This window comes from Poecilia reticulata, chromosome 10 (genome assembly GCF_904066995.2).
Source record: "Poecilia reticulata chromosome 10, P_reticulata-male-v2, whole genome shotgun sequence".
NCBI lineage: Eukaryota > Metazoa > Chordata > Actinopteri > Cyprinodontiformes > Poeciliidae > Poecilia > Poecilia reticulata.
This window is the reverse complement of record NC_088839.1, coordinates 11,628,322-11,644,600: the sequence shown is the minus strand read 5'-3', so window position 1 is coordinate 11,644,600 and position 16,279 is coordinate 11,628,322. Positions and strand designations below refer to the sequence as shown.

General features: G+C 41.7%; 1 long non-coding RNA gene across 1 annotated transcript in view; it reads right to left on the bottom strand.

Moving 5' to 3' along the window:
• LOC145553211 (uncharacterized) overlaps positions 1 to 13,878 on the bottom strand; it is a 61,375-nt gene extending 47,497 nt beyond the window's left edge. The window contains exon 1 of the long non-coding RNA XR_014089500.1: positions 13,810 to 13,878. This is a non-coding gene — a long non-coding RNA (uncharacterized LOC145553211). The remainder of the gene's footprint in view (positions 1 to 13,809) is intronic.
• Positions 13,879 to 16,279: the final 2,401 nt, after the last annotated feature.

Here is a 16,279-nt window from a genome sequence, read left to right as displayed (position 1 = left end):
GGTGCATTATTTGGTGGTGTTGTGACCTCCCGGCCTCTCTTTGTGACCATCTGCTCACCGTTAACTCCTCCTGAACTCTTTGAATTAAGCAATAGAAACGGAATCATTTACTTGTATGTAAATAAATAAATATACTATATTCTAAATCATGTTGATTTAGATTAGGAATGTTGTAACTATCTCAGGTTTTAAACAGATTGTCTTCTTGTTGGGTCTGCGTGCGCGTGTATCCATCATTAAAGAAGGGGGTTACGGGGAGAGCCTTTGCTGCTGCGTGGGTGCGTGTGTGTGTCTGTGTGTGTGTGTGTGTGTGTGTGTGCGTGTGTGTGTGCTCAAGCATGAGAAACCCACAGGATATGTCAGACAGCAATATTTAAGGTAGCACAACTAGTCAGTACTGACTGAGTTTGTAACTTCCTTCATCCGTTCCGAAAACAGTCACTTAAATTTTAAACTCTATAGATACCTTCTGTAACACCTGCTACTGTGATACATTTCAGTAAAAGTTCTTCATCTGTAATTGTATTTCTTAAAGATATGTGGCAAGTAGTAAACAGGCCTACATGAGGCTACTCAAATGTAAATTTTAGTTTTCTGCAGTGAAAGTGAAAGACAAACTCTAGCATCACTGCCTTTCCAGGATTTGTCCTCGCATCATTGTGAATTCTACTTTGCTTCAGTCTTTTTCCAGCTGTTGAATCAACACTGATCTTTTCAGTGCTTCATGCTTTCTCCAAAATAGTAAAGGTTGGTTGAAACTTATAGATTTGTTTTTTCTTCAACACTTGCTAGTGTGATACATTTCAGTAATAGTTCCTCATCTGTAAATTTATTTCTTAAGAATATGTGACAGGGACTAAACAGGCCCAGGTGAGGCTACTGTTCATATTTATCTTTCAGTTTTCCCCAAAGTTTAAAGTTTTTACACTGCACCACCACGCTTCAAGAGTTGCTCCAACATTTTGTTACCTTTAAAATTACGTACAGCTTTTGTCTCTGACTTATACGTTGTTTGTTTTTTGATACTAATGATTCTTTCCTTCCATTTGTTATCTTACATGCTTAAGTGTGTTCACTAACAAAATATAGTACACCTGTAGTTGTTAAGGTTTCATTACTAAAAACTTATAAATGATCAGTGTCAACCATCAGTCTGTATTAATATATTTAGTACAATTTCTATTTATTTAGATTTGATGTTTTGATGTGAGGACTTAGATTTCTATCGATTTATTGAATAATGCTCTATGTAAATATTTATCAAACTGAATCTGCGGTGTGTTGCCTCTGCGGGTTGCCTCTGCGCGTTGCCTCTGCGCGTTGCCGTAGCTGGATTGAGTTTACCTCAGCACAGATCCCACACGCCTCTTTTCACTCAAACTGGACACACGCTGACCTGTATGGATATTTACATCAACCCAGCAGTAGTATCGCTGCAGGTATTTGCTGTTTGTTCCAAATGAGATGGCTTCATGGAAACGAATGGGGAACTATTCATAACTGTGGTATCAGGTTCTCCCTGCTACTTTTATTGTGGGTTTTTTTTTTTTTAATCGCAACATGCTTAATAACGCAACAGGGGAAAAAAACTCATTTACTCAAAAATGACTAGGAGAGGGCAACAAAACTCAACTAAACTGACAGAACAACATTAACTGGTTCTGCAATGCAATCAGAGAAGCAAAATGTTTTGGGTAGACTGTCACTCTATGCTGCGGTGCTAAGAGTAAACAGGAGATCTCACAAAGGGGCGATTCATAAACACACAGTGAAGAGGCTGAGATGTTAGAGAATGAGAAAAGGTACAAAAACAGTTTCTAAATGTGACTGATGTGTTTAACTTCTAGAAAAATATTCTATAAAACATTTGTACTAATTTGTTTGTTTATGGGTATTGTCATAGGTAAAATCTTTGATTTTTACACGTATGTATGAGTTGAAAAACAAATACAAAACTTAAATTTATGCACATTTATTGACTTGCATTCACGGATTTAAATGTCTACCATGCATTTTTTATTGACAGTAGTCCCACCTTACACGTAGCTCCTTGTGTTTCCATAGCAACTAAAACAAACAAGAACCTGACACAGGTTGTTTGACATCATCATGCCACCAATGTTCTCATCTATGATGTCATAAAGGTTCAAAAGATTATCATCATTTGGAATACAAGAATTTTCAGTTTGCTCTCCAGCTGCCTTAGAATCCACTTTCAGAGAATTTCACACAATTTCAAGTTAAAAATGATGCTATCGATCAGTTGGGGCCTGGGCTACTTAGCCTCTAAAGGAGTGGAAAAACTTCTAGGACAACATAAGGAAGATGTTGTCGAAGACCGCGAAGAAAATATCAGGTGGAGATATTTTGGGTTTGAGGAGTTAATTCCAGAGGACCAAAGCCACACGGACGTTTCCGCCAACATCGCCAGTGCCATTTCAGGTGTCGTGACAAGATTAACAAGTTTCACCCCTGAAGATGCTGTGGCTTTGGAGACCATCTGTGCAATGAATTGGGAAACTTGCTCTGAGGACACAGATGAAGAAAAAGATGACATGGACGCTTCCACCAACCTTGTCAGTGCCGCTTCAGGGGTATTGACACCTCTAACCGATTTTACCCCTGAAGACACCGTGGCTTTTGAAAGCAGATGTGAACTGGACTTGGAAACATGCCCTGGGGACGCAGATGAAGACCAACGTGACATGGACGCTTCTGCCAACCTTGTCAGTGGCACTTCAGGTGTCTTGACAAGTTTGGCAACTTTTACTGATGAAGCTCCTGTGGCTTTGGAAAACATCTGTGGACTCCATTTGGAAACTTGTCCAGGGGACGCAGACACTGATGTCTGTACAAGTGTTGATGTTCCCCTTGACAAAATGGACCTGGCCGTTGAAACGAGTTGCGACGGCCAGGAAGATGCGATAAATTTAGAACCGGTCTCTGAGGATCCATTGGTAGAAGAGGCTTCTTCTGTTGATGGAAACAACAACAAAATTACGCAGACCATTTTGATGGCATGGACGCTGCAGATACGGACGTCGCCTCAAAGGAAATCCCTTCTTCTAACACAGCTGCTGATAATGTTGTGGCACATTTTGAAGAAGTTTCTGAGCATTCTTCAGAAAAACCATCTTCTTCAGAAATTCTCACAGAAGATGACATTGAATTCTCCGAAAATTATAACAGGAGGGTGTTTTCCTCTAGGCAATCATCCATCCTGGGGTATTTAAATTTGGAGAATTACGTGCCACCTTTTGACAGAATTTCTGAGTGTTCAACATCAGAAGAAAAGGATTCTGAAGAAATCTCAGAACATGTTCAAATTGAGCCACAACATCATGAAAGCAATGATGTTGAAGAAGTGGATGTTTCTTTTGAGGAAGTCCCTTCTGAAAGCAGAAATGCCGGAAATTTAAGCTCACGAGTTTCCAAGTGGCTTCGCCAGCAAGGCAGTAGGTTGGCTAATCTCCTACCAAGGAGAAAAGCCAACAAGTAGCAGTTCACATTGGGCACCTTTTTTGGAGTTGTTGGAGGGGTGCTGGAGAGTGTCCCTCCAAGAGACTTCTTGTTCTGCTGGGGGATTTCAACACTCACATGGGCACTCACAGTGAGACCTGGAGGCTTGTGGTTGAGAGGATCAGCCACCCTGATCTAAACCTGAGTAGTGTACTGTTATGTGACTTCTGTGCTCATCATGGACTGTCCATAATGTACACCTTGTACAAGCATACGGGTGCCCATATGTGCTCATAGCACAAGGACACCATGGCCACAGTTCTATGGTAGACTTTGTTGTTTCCCATCTGATCTGTGGCTGTATGTCTTGGACTCTTGGGGGATGACAGGCAGAGCTGTCCACTGACCACTCCCTGGTTGGAAGTTGACTGATGATGGGGGAGGATGCCAGTCAAACCAGAGAGGCCCAAAAGTGTTGTGAGGATCCTGGCAGTCATCTGTGAAACAGAGCTTCAAATTTCACCTCTGGAAGAACTTGAACACATTTTGGAGAAAGTGGATAGAACATCGCCCCATTGTCAATGCAGCTTATCGGAGATGTGGCCACAAGATTTTCTGTGCCCGTTTTGGGGACAACCCTAAAATCAGCTCGTAGGCACCAGAAAGGAGGTATGCTCTCAAACCAAAGATAGAGAACTATCAGGTCTTTTTGGACTGACACCCTGTAAGCAGCTGATGGATACTGGCAGTCCAACTAGCATGCAGCTCGGGTGGTCGCTAAGGGAGAAACTCGGGTGTAGAGGAAGTTCCCAGAGCCCATGGAGAATGACTTGGACAGATCATCATAAATTGCGGTTTGTAGGTCATGAGGTGGACATAGTGGACCCATGACAAAAACACAAAATCCAGGCAGCACAGGTGAACTGCGACCGGAGGCGGCGGACGGAGGCGAGAAGACTGCGGCGGACGGAGGCGAGAAGACTGCGGCGGCAGGAGGCGAGAAGACTGCGGCGGCAGGAGGCGAGAAGACTGCGGCGGCAGGAGGCGGCGGACGGAGGCGAGAAGATTGCGGCGGATGGAGGCGGCGGACGGAGGCGAGAAGACTGCGGCGGATGGAGGCGGCAGACCTCCATCCGCCGCAGTCGGATGGTCGACTGAGGCGAGAAGACTGCAGCGGACGGAGGCGAGAAGACTGCGGCGGACAGAGGCGAGAAGACTGCGGCGGACGGAGGCGAGAAGACTGCGGCGGATGGAGGCGAGAAGACTGCGGCGGATGGAGGCGAGAAGACTGCGGCGGATGGAGGCGGCAGACCTCCATCCGCCGCAGTCGGATGGTCGACTGAGGCGAGAAGACTGCGGCGGACGGAGGCGAGAAGACTGCGGCGGACAGAGGCGAGAAGACTGCGGCGGACGGAGGCGAGAAGACTGCGGCGGATGGAGGCGGCGGACGGAGGCGAGAAGACTGCGGCGGATGGAGGCGAGAAGACTGCGGCGGATGGAGGCGGCGGACGGAGGCGAGAAGACTGCGGCGGATGGAGGCGAGAAGACTGCGGCGGATGGAGGCGGCGGACGGAGGCGAGAAGACTGCGGCGGACGGAGGCGAGAAGACTGCGGCGGACGGAGGCGAGAAGATTGCGGCGGATGGAGGCGGCGGACGGAGGCGAGAAGACTGCGGCGGATGGAGGCGGCAGACCTCCATCCGCCGCAGTCGGATGGTCGACTGAGGCGAGAAGACTGCAGCGGACGGAGGCGAGAAGACTGCGGCGGACAGAGGCGAGAAGACTGCGGCGGACGGAGGCGAGAAGACTGCGGCGGATGGAGGCGAGAAGACTGCGGCGGATGGAGGCGGCAGACCTCCATCCGCCGCAGTCGGATGGTCGACTGAGGCGAGAAGACTGCGGCGGACGGAGGCGAGAAGACTGCGGCGGACAGAGGCGAGAAGACTGCGGCGGACGGAGGCGAGAAGACTGCGGCGGATGGAGGCGGCGGACGGAGGCGAGAAGACTGCGGCGGATGGAGGCGAGAAGACTGCAGCGGATGGAGGCGGCGGACGGAGGCGAGAAGACTGCGGCGGATGGAGGCGAGAAGACTGCGGCGGATGGAGGCGGCGGACGGAGGCGAGAAGACTGCGGCGGACGGAGGCGAGAAGACTGCGGCGGACGGAGGCGAGAAGACTGCGGCGGCAGGAGGCGAGAAGACTGCGGCGGCAGGAGGCGGCGGACGGAGGCGAGAAGATTGCGGCGGATGGAGGCGGCGGACGGAGGCGAGAAGACTGCGGCGGATGGAGGCGGCAGACCTCCATCCGCCGCAGTCGGATGGTCGACTGAGGCGAGAAGACTGCGGCGGACGGAGGCGAGAAGACTGCGGCGGTCAGAGGCGAGAAGACTGCGGCGGACGGAGGCGAGAAGACTGCGGCGGACGGAGGCGAGAAGACTGCGGCGGATGGAGGCGGCAGACCTCCATCCGCCGCAGTCGGATGGTCGACTGAGGCGAGAAGACTGCGGCGGACGGAGGCGAGAAGACTGCGGCGGACGGAGGCGAGAAGACTGCGGCGGACGGAGGCGAGAAGACTGCGGCGGATGGAGGCGGCGGACGGAGGCGAGAAGACTGCGGCGGATGGAGGCGAGAAGACTGCGGCGGATGGAGGCGGCGGACAGAGGCGAGAAGACTGCGGCGGATGGAGGCGAGAAGACTGCGGCGGATGGAGGCGGCGGACGGAGGCGAGAAGACTGCGGCGGATGGAGGCGAGAAGACTGCGGCGGATGGAGGCGGCAGACCTCCATCCGCCGCAGTCGGATGGTCGACTGAGGCGAGAAGACTGCGGCGGACGGAGGCGAGAAGACTGCGGCGGACGGAGGCGAGAAGACTGCGGCGGACGGAGAAAAACAGGATGGCGTTCAGGAACCAGCAATGCCACCAGCTGTGCAGCCTGATATATACTGCTCAAAAAAATAAAGGACACCATGGCCTTCACTTAAGTGTTCCCTTTATTTTTTTTAGCAGTGTATATATATATATATTTATTTTATTTTATTTTTATTATTTTATTTTATTTTTATTTTTGGTCCTCCATATAATATAAATATATAAAGAATAATATATTTATCAAAATATGTATTTATGCTTTTATTTTTTAGCAAAAAAAAAAAAATATATATATATATATAGACACACACACAACATAATAGATAAATATATAAATAAAAAAAATAAAAAATAAAGATATAAAAAAAAGAAATATATATATATATATGTAGAAATATATATATATATATATATATATATATATATATATATTTTTATTATGTCAGTTTTGGTCCTCCATATAAATGATAAATATCAAGTATCTCTGTCACTATCGCACTACATGATATTACTACTACTACTATTACATCAAGCTACAAAAATTATCCAACAAAGAACATGAGGCAGATGAAATACATTAGTGATGCATATTTTTTTTTTATTTTATTAAAATGTAACGTTCCTGTGAATCTTTAAATTTAATTTGTGGCAGGCTGTACACTGTGATGGAGATATTTGTCTCAAACCAAACAAAAAAAAAAAGGAAATGTACTAGATGGCATACATCTGCAGTTCAATGTCCAGCTGGTTGACCGATAGAGTTTCTCAGTTTTGCACATGTTGATACTTTCTTTAACCAGGACTTGGAGAAAACTACACTGCTCAAAAAAATAAAGGAAACACTTAAGTGTTGCAGTGTATAACAATAAAGTACCAAGTTGGTAACAGCGCTACAACAGCCTTGCTTAACTCCTCTCCATCCACCCCAACACTTGGTTGTGTCACTCTGTACCTTAAAGCACCACCCACTTTAGCTGAATTTTTTTTTTTTTTTTCAAATTGTAATTTTCTTGAGCCAGATTCAGGAGCAAGAATGTTTTCACAAGCATTTTTCTCATGACTTTATGGTGATTCTTATGCTCGTTTTTAGACTTTTAATATTCTGTTTACTGAGAATTATGTTGAACAGGATATTATGACTAGTGTCTTACAAAATTGCTTCGCAAGTCAAACTTAACATCACGGTTTCTGACAACAGCTTCTTATTATCGCAAGGGGTAACCTATACCTGCTCAGATACCAGGCTATGGTATGTCCATACCAACGGTCCAGTCCGTTGGGCAAATTGTAACCTTTCTTAAAACAATTCAGTTGATTTATATAACACTAATTTACAATAGGTAATCTCGAGATAATTTACAAAAAAGTCATTTCCATTCTACTTAACAGTGCAGAAATTAAAATGTATTAAGTCAGTAAAAAAAAAAAAGTTAAGTTATCTGAGTTAAAAATGCAGATTGTATCATGTCATTGACTTGACTTGTTTATATGCTTCCCCCTGTTCAAATTACTTTTACCCTGTAATGTCTGATTTGATCTATATTTTCAGGGGGACCCTGTGGAACCAACATGTATATTTGCTGCCTTCTTTTTTTTGTATCTTTATTAATGGACACAACTGGAGTTCCATAAGGTCTCGTAGTAAAAGTCACATTAAGAAGCAATCAGAACGCCTCATGCTGAACCGATCCTCCCCACAACCATCCTCCAACGTTTGTTTAACATGTCAGAGTTTTAACAAGAAAGAAAAACACAGAGAACAACCGGTGAAATTGTTACTTTATAAGTCACAAGTGTACATTTTATCTTTAGGTTTTATGTAACACCATGCTAATAAGCTACAAGATAGTTGATAAATAATATCACACTGAACACAAATCCTAATCATTAATCTCTACTGGATCTGCTCCTCTCTTCTTCTGCAGCTCCTGAATTAACAGGAACAACTGACGTTTGTTCGTTCTGTAAGAAAAAAAAAACTTTTGTTTCTTTTACATTGTTGTTTTTAGAACACACAAATGATACAGTACTTAATAAATTAAAATAAAGTTGTTCATTATATTCATTTAGCCACAAAAGGAAAGTTATTAGTTATACTCTACAATTCAGAGGGGAAAAGGTTCTAGACATTTTAATGTCTAGAACCTAATTTTTTCAACGTTTTGACAAACTTTAGTGTCTTCAGCTCGTGGAGTTGTTTCAGTGAAGTTAGCGTTCGTGGAGGGAAACTTGCTGTCGCTGTTCTGCTCAGTCAGAAAGTTACTAATGTCAGAAAAATCTGCTGTCATGTCATCAGCTGGAAAAAAAAATAAATCAAGCATGTTTGCAAAAATAGAAGTCGCATCGTAGTTTCACTTAAGACTTATAAAATAGTTTCATGATTTTAGTTATGGTTGTAGAATTTAAACTGAGGTAACACTAAACAATAAATTGTTGGGTAGATAGTGTGAAAAAGAGGATATATTACAGACATAAATGGCTGAAAATGCATCCATTGTTGAAAATGAATCAAACTCATGTAACACTGTGTAATGATTCACCTCTGCAACACTTTGAGTCACCAAGCTTTATGCTTTCCAAACCGTTGCTATTTGGTCAGTTTGATTTCAGAAGAGCCGATGACATTTTTTATTACAGAAACATAAAAATTACTCATCTTTAAGATGACTAGAACAAGACTCACTGCGTACACTGATGGCGATGAGTTTGGCCAAAAGTAAAACATTCAGGATTCCCAAAGCCACACTGAGGCAGAGCCTCTCTTTGGAGCTGCTTGAACCTTAAGAAAAACCGGAACCTTAGCAAAATGTAATGCAGTACATGCTAGATTTATCTGTAACGTTTTTCTTACCTGTGTGATTAGATGCAGTTTGTCTAACAGGCTCCATGTTGACGTAAATTTCCACCATCGCTCCAGACTCAGTGCTGCTTTAAACACTGACTATAAAATCCACTGCAGTCGTGGAACTAAGTGAAAAACTGTGGGAAAGAGGTGAGATGTTTCTGGTGTTCAACATAAAAAAGTAACATATTTTAGATATAACAGTCAAATGAAGAAATTCATGAGTGCGGTTTCAGTATTATTTTCTTAAATAAATAAGATTCTTGAAGGTTTCAATAGTTCATAAGTTCATATTTCCTGATTCGGTTCTGTATCAATGAATATTTATTTCTCCTTTGTTTTCCTTCAGCTCAGTTAATCCTACTCATAATAAAAATGTTACACTTTTCTATCGATGAAGAAAATAATTGACTTTTACATTCATGCACAACTTTGCTTTCTGTCGTATGGTATCAAAAATTAAAAATAGTTTTAAATCACTGATATACGGATGAAAAATACATCTGATGTTGTGATGTTCCTGCTCCTTGTGTCCAAACATTTCCTAAAGAAAAAACAAATCTATAAGTTTCAACCAACCTTTACTATTTTGGAGAAAGCATGAAGCACTGAAAAGATCAGTGTTGATTCAACAGCTGGAAAAAGACTGAAGCAAAGTAGAATTCACAATGATGCGAGGACAAATCCTGGAAAGGCAGTGATGTTAGAGTTTGTCTTTCACTTTCACTGCAGAAAACTAAAAGTTAAATTTGAGTAGCCTCATGTAGGCCTGTTTACTACTTGCCACATATCTTTAAGAAATGCAATTACAGATGAGGAACTTTTACTGAAATGTATCACAGTAGCAGGTGTTACAGAAAGGTATCTATAGAGTTTAAAATTTAAGTGACTGTTTTCGGAACGGATGAAGGAAGTTACAAACTCAGTCAGTACTGACTAGTCGTGCTACCTTACATATTTACAGTAAAACAGTTAAACTGTTGTTTTCTTTCAGAGGTTCCTATCCACTCTTATGCAGGGACACACACACACAAATACTTTGCTGTGCTGAACAGAGGTCAGTCCCTCTTACCATGCTATAAGTCTGTTGTTCAACAACACCAAATAACGCACCGTAAGCTAAATATTTGCAGTAAAACAGTTAAACTGTTGTTTTCCTTCATAGGTATCCCTCAGACCTAGCTATAAGTCTGTTGTCTAACACCAAATAATGCACTGTAAGCTATTGTCAGAAGGAATGTCTGACATATCCTGTGGGTTTCTCATGCTTGAGGACACACACGCACGTACACACATGCAGCAAGGCTCTCCTGCCCCATTCTTTAATGACAGATACACACGCACGCACACGCAGCATGACAATCTGTTTAAAACCTGAGATAGTTACATTATTCCTAATCTAATTCAACATGGTTTAGAATATAGTATATTTATTCATTCACTTACAAGTAAATGATTCCTATTGGTTAATTCAAAGAGTTCGGGAGGAGTTAACGCTGAGCAGATGGTCACAGAGGGAGGTCAGGAGGTTACAAAGTTCCCGTATGATTAAAGTCTTTGTTCGTGGGGGGGAGATATCCGGTCACAGGAAGGGGGGAGGGGTTTAATATCAATTAATCCTTCAAACTCCAATTAAAATTTGACTGAAGGGTATCGGAGGTCACAGGGTCACAAACGTCCTATGGGGGGAGGTTACAAAGTTTCCATAGGGGAAGGTCATGAGGTCACAAACTTTCCATAGGGGAAGGTCAGGAGGTCACAAACGTCCTATGGGGGGTGGGGGGGGGTAATTAAAGGGGGTGGGCTTTGATAACGTTTAATCCATCAAACTCGGATTAAAATTTGACAGAAGGGTGTCTATATATCTCTCTACTGATAAAAAGTCATGTGAGTCATGTGTCATACTGCCAGTTTTTTTCTTTGTGCTTCTTGGATTAACAAATAGCTAGGTTTTTCTCATGAATCTGACTCTCTAATATTTGTCAAAGGCCACAAAATCTTTCCTAATGTGATTTATTTTTATTTTTATCATTTGTCCTCCTTCAGGGAGGACTTGTGTGTGGTCTTGCAAACAAGACCACACACAAGAAAGGCCATCATCAAATTGGTGCTAAGGAAACAGAGCACGGGTCACTTTCCAAGGCAACCATTTTTCTCTACAAAGTGGGGATTTGCAAGTTTGGCATCAACAAATTAAAATCCTCTCTAAGCCACTTACTAAGCTATTCAGTCCAAACTTGCTACGTGAATGAATTCTCGACAGAACCATTTAAAGGTACTGTGATTGGTCTGACGCCCGGTCCAATAGGCTTTCCACAGAAGGGAGGGCGGGCCAAATGCTCCAAATAGCAAATCATCTGTGTGTGTTGCCATGCTCGAATCTGCATGAGGAAACTTCTTCCAAGACCAGGGCTATAACAGGAACCAACAGTTTGTCCACATTTAATGTTTTTAGTAAGTTTGCTCCAGAGCTGAGGAACAGACCAAATGCTCCATCCGCATGTTTAGCTCTGGTTCTGGGAACACTAAGCAGGTCTCTGATGATGTGAGGGGTGTACCATTGCTGACAAGCAACTCAGAAATGTACTTCTGTCCAGGACTTTACAGTGCCTCATAAATCCATGACGGAAATTTTAAAATAAATCATTTTAAAAACATGGAGCTCATGCAGTGACTAACCAAACTGACTGTATCCAGACACATGAAAACCATGCTGATCTCTGCAGATGTGTAGCAGTGGATCAAGTGTATGGTATTTCTGCACTTTTGCATATTCCATAGCATAAAGAGCCCATCAGGTTCTGCTGGAGAGGTGATTTTTTAAAAAGGGTTAAATTTATTCAACGGTCTGGAGGTGTGGGTACCTGTAAAATATTTCACCTGCAGCTTTGTTTCCATGCGGCGTTTAGCACTTGTAGTCCCAAAATTCAGCCACTGGAATGTAAAATGAACAGCACTAACAGGAGACCATTTATTAATGTGGAAAAATTTGTTTTTTCTAAAATAACACTAATGAGTGTCGGCAGCCGAGTATCTTCTGGCAATGTGTAGCTCAATAAAAAAAAAAAGAGCAGCTCAGTCATTTTGGGAAAAATCAAACTTAGTCAGCAGTCCAGCAGGAGAGCAGCAAATTGCTGTGTAGTCACTAACAGATATGTTAATCAGGTGTCGGTAATTTACAGAAGACACAGGTGCTTCTGACCTCGACAAACACAGTAAGCAATTTGGCTTTCAACTTTTGTCATAAGACTTTAATGGTCATCCCTATGGTAAACAAATTGATCATAGTTTCTCACATTTCACAACCATGGTAAGTTCACAGCAGGAAGGTGATGATTAAGTCATTATGTCTAATGAGCTGTAATATCAAAGACAAAAAAAATAGTCATTTGCAACGTACAGCAAATAGCCGGCACTTAGCATAAATCACTCATTTTCTGTTTCTATTTCTGCTGGTGAGACCAGCAGAAGTCACAATACTTTTAAAAGAACTGTCCACATAATATAGTCTTCGGATATGTTGCAGGATGTTTTAAAAGATGTAGAAATTTGAGACCCTTGTTCTTTTGAAAAAGGTTGGTTTTAAATCTTTTTCATGACAAATAATGGTTAAATGGGGAAACAAAACATTTTGACAATTAGCACCAATTTGCTCATAATTTAAAAGGTTTTATGCTTACTAGAACCAGGAATTTCTGGAACGATTAGATTTTTTTAATAACGGCAGCAAAATCAAGCACTGTTTTACAAATTTGAAAAAGGATTTATTGTTTGTTTGGAACGATCGGTGAGCAAACTGCATTGTGGAGATCAAAGCTTACAGCAAGCACGTCAGGGAAAAAGTTTTTAAGCCATTTAAAGCAGGGATAGACACCTTCTTAAGCATTACAAATCTGAAACACCACTGTTTGTCATTTTGAAATAGAAAAATATAGCACTACTGCTAAACTACTAAGAAAGGGATAGTTTCAATAGTGTGGTTATGTTTGTTTAGCAAAATGGAGTCGATGGGAAGATGGAGCTTGCTCTCGTCTTGTGTTTTAGCCACGTTACTCCATGAGCCATTTAAATAAATCAAGACAAGGTTTTTTACAACCATTTTACAACCATTCACAAAGTAATAAAATGTGTTTGGCATAGATAGCAGTAAATAGCTCACTGTAACGTTTAAACTCTTAGTTTTTTTGGGCTAATGGAAAACATAATACTAAATGAACACAAATGTATGGAACGTAGGGGAACAGTTTTTTTTTTTATGGAACCTGATCAATGTAAATAATGACCAGTAAACAATGTGGATGGGAAAAATGAAAATAAAAATAATTATACACCAAAACAATTATATATATATATCAATTTATCAACAATATGTTCAAAGAATTTGTTATGCAGTTCAAGAATATTCAGAGGGCTCATTATTCAATTCAAAAATTCAAACTAATAAATGTTTAGAGCACTTCATGTGCAGTCCCAGATTCCAGTTCAAAATGTCTGTTCAATAGTGTTTCAGAGTTCTTTGTGGTTTTATTTGTTTCCAAAGTTCCTTGTGACTCTTTCTTCTTGATAATTAAGTGTTCTCTCAGGACTACAATCCAATCTGGAAAAAACTCAAAAGGGAAGAAGAAAAACGAAAAAGGTCCTACCAGCTTGCCATCAGTTCAGTTCCTTTCTGTTCAGTTTTCATTTAAAGGTAGCAAAAAAATGAAAAACCTGACCTGTAAAGGACCAGCACAATACACTCATTACTCATTAATACTCAATACTCATTAATTGAACTGCGCAGTTATTTTTTTTAAAAAATGCTACTTCCGGTTAGCAGCCGATCACAAAATGAGTTAAAAGTACAAAAATAAAATCGAAACTCAATCAGGTATCATAGCCGAATGAAACAACGACCTTTTTCAAGTACATCCATGTGCACAAATCAGGTATAATTTAATTCTAAAAGAATTAAACTTCAAATTTGATAAACATTTTCTCAATGGAGTTCTGCCATCGCGGTAGCAGCGCCATGACAAAGGATTTTAAATAACAAAGAATTTTAAAAGCTTACCACTGAGTCAAATGTATAATAGGTTGTAGTGATGCGCTATCTGAATCCAGGCTTCGAGGTTTGTACCGAGTAAAAAGGGGGCGTGTCCGATGAAGCCCCGCTTCGAGGCTTGTGTCGTGCTGCTGAAAACCACGTGACTGGCAACAAACGAGGACTCACATTGCCTGGGTCACGTGACTGCTTCATTTTGCGTGTCGGTTTTCAAAATAAAAGCGCGATGAGCCGCGCTGCATCATGGGTTGGTGTTCATTTGGTCTCGCTTCAGGGGAGAATATTTGTCTTCAGTGGCCAAAATAAAATTAACATTGACCAGCATATTTGATGTGTATTGATGATGGTACTCAGCAAAATGTAATGTTTGTTACTGCTTTTCTCAATTGTAGATTATGTTGTTTTTTTATGACTTTATATTATAAATCCAAGAAAAAGCAAACGCCCCAATATGCACTGCACTCCCAAGACACTAAAACATCAAATGTCTTTATTGTCAAATCAGTCTGGACATAAAAGAAAACCCAACACAACCACTGACATTCAACATATACCAGGATTAGATTGGCTCCACATCATTTTAATAATTAAAACATATGACAATTAAATATGGTTTCATTGATTCTCCTGTTACTAAATATGAGTTTGATGAAAACTTTGTGACAATATTGCATTTAGTAATTTTTGGAAGTATGATCCAACTGAGTGACAAGGCTGTTACAGTTTCACCAGCAGATGTCACTAGTGAGCAATGAATGAAGCATCGAGTAGTAAACCTTTTTGCAAAGCAAAGGGCTGGAAAGTACGGAAGCGCATTGCTATCACGCAGGAAAAAAAAAATTCGAGCGCTATCACGTTATAACGTGATACGTATCTTGTTAAAACGTGATACATATCACGTTATAACGTGATACTATCTTGTTAAAACGTGATACATATCTTGTTAAAACGTGATACGTATCTTGTTAAAACGTGATATTTATCTTGTTAAAACGTGATACGTATCTTGTTAAAACGTGATAGTTATCTTGTTAAAACGTGATACGTATCTTGTTAAAACGTGATAATTCTATGTCCAGGAAGTGGCGGTATTATGCTAGGCTAGTACAGTGGCTGACATGAATTGGTCAGGTTTCCCTTCATGTTTGGTCTACACGGATATGGATGCTGCTTTGCACTGTGGTTAAACCCATTAATAGCATGCTACTCTGAGCAGGATCCTACACAGAACGGGGCTGCACAGAAGGAAACGTCAGTTTGGTTCTCTAGCTGTGGCGACGTTCCTGACTGTCTGGATCGAAGCTGGAGTTGGCTTTCGATTGTAGCTTCTGATTCGGGAAATGGCTAAAGAGCGATTAGAACGGAGGCTCAGATGTATTTGCTGAACATTTTCTGTAAAACATTTTTATTGAACAGTACAATAGGTGCATAACGGCAACGGCTGTTCGTAACCAAGCAACCAAAATAAACAGAAGGCTAGATAGTAGCAAAAGACAAAAAATTAGATCCTGTTAAGCATTCTTCAAAATAAAAGACTTCCTCTCTCTTCCATTTTGTCAAAATAAATCATAAATAAAGCTTTGAATTTAATTATTTTTCACATCACCTTTTTGTAATTATGTACAATCAAGTTACATTCAGTAAATAATAATAAGCATTTAAATTATACTTAACATATGACTGTAATTAAGTAACTCCGTCCATTTTCTTTACACCCTTGTACGTTAGTGGGCTCGGGAGGGGTGTTGGTGCCTATCTCCAGCTGACATTCTGGGCGAGAGACGAGGTACACCCTGGACAGGTCGCCAGTCTGTCGCAGGGCAACAAAGAGATACACACTCACACCTAGGGACAATTTGGAGAGGCCATTTAACCTGACAGTCATGTTTTTGGACTGTGGGAGGAAACTGCAGTACCCGGAGAAAACCCACGCATGCACAGGGAGAACATGCAAACTCCATACAGAAAGACCCGTGCCAGGAATCGAACCCAGAACCTTCTTGCTGCAAGGCATCAGCTCTACCAACTACACCACTGTGCAGCCCTGTAAATAAGTAACTAATCATTGA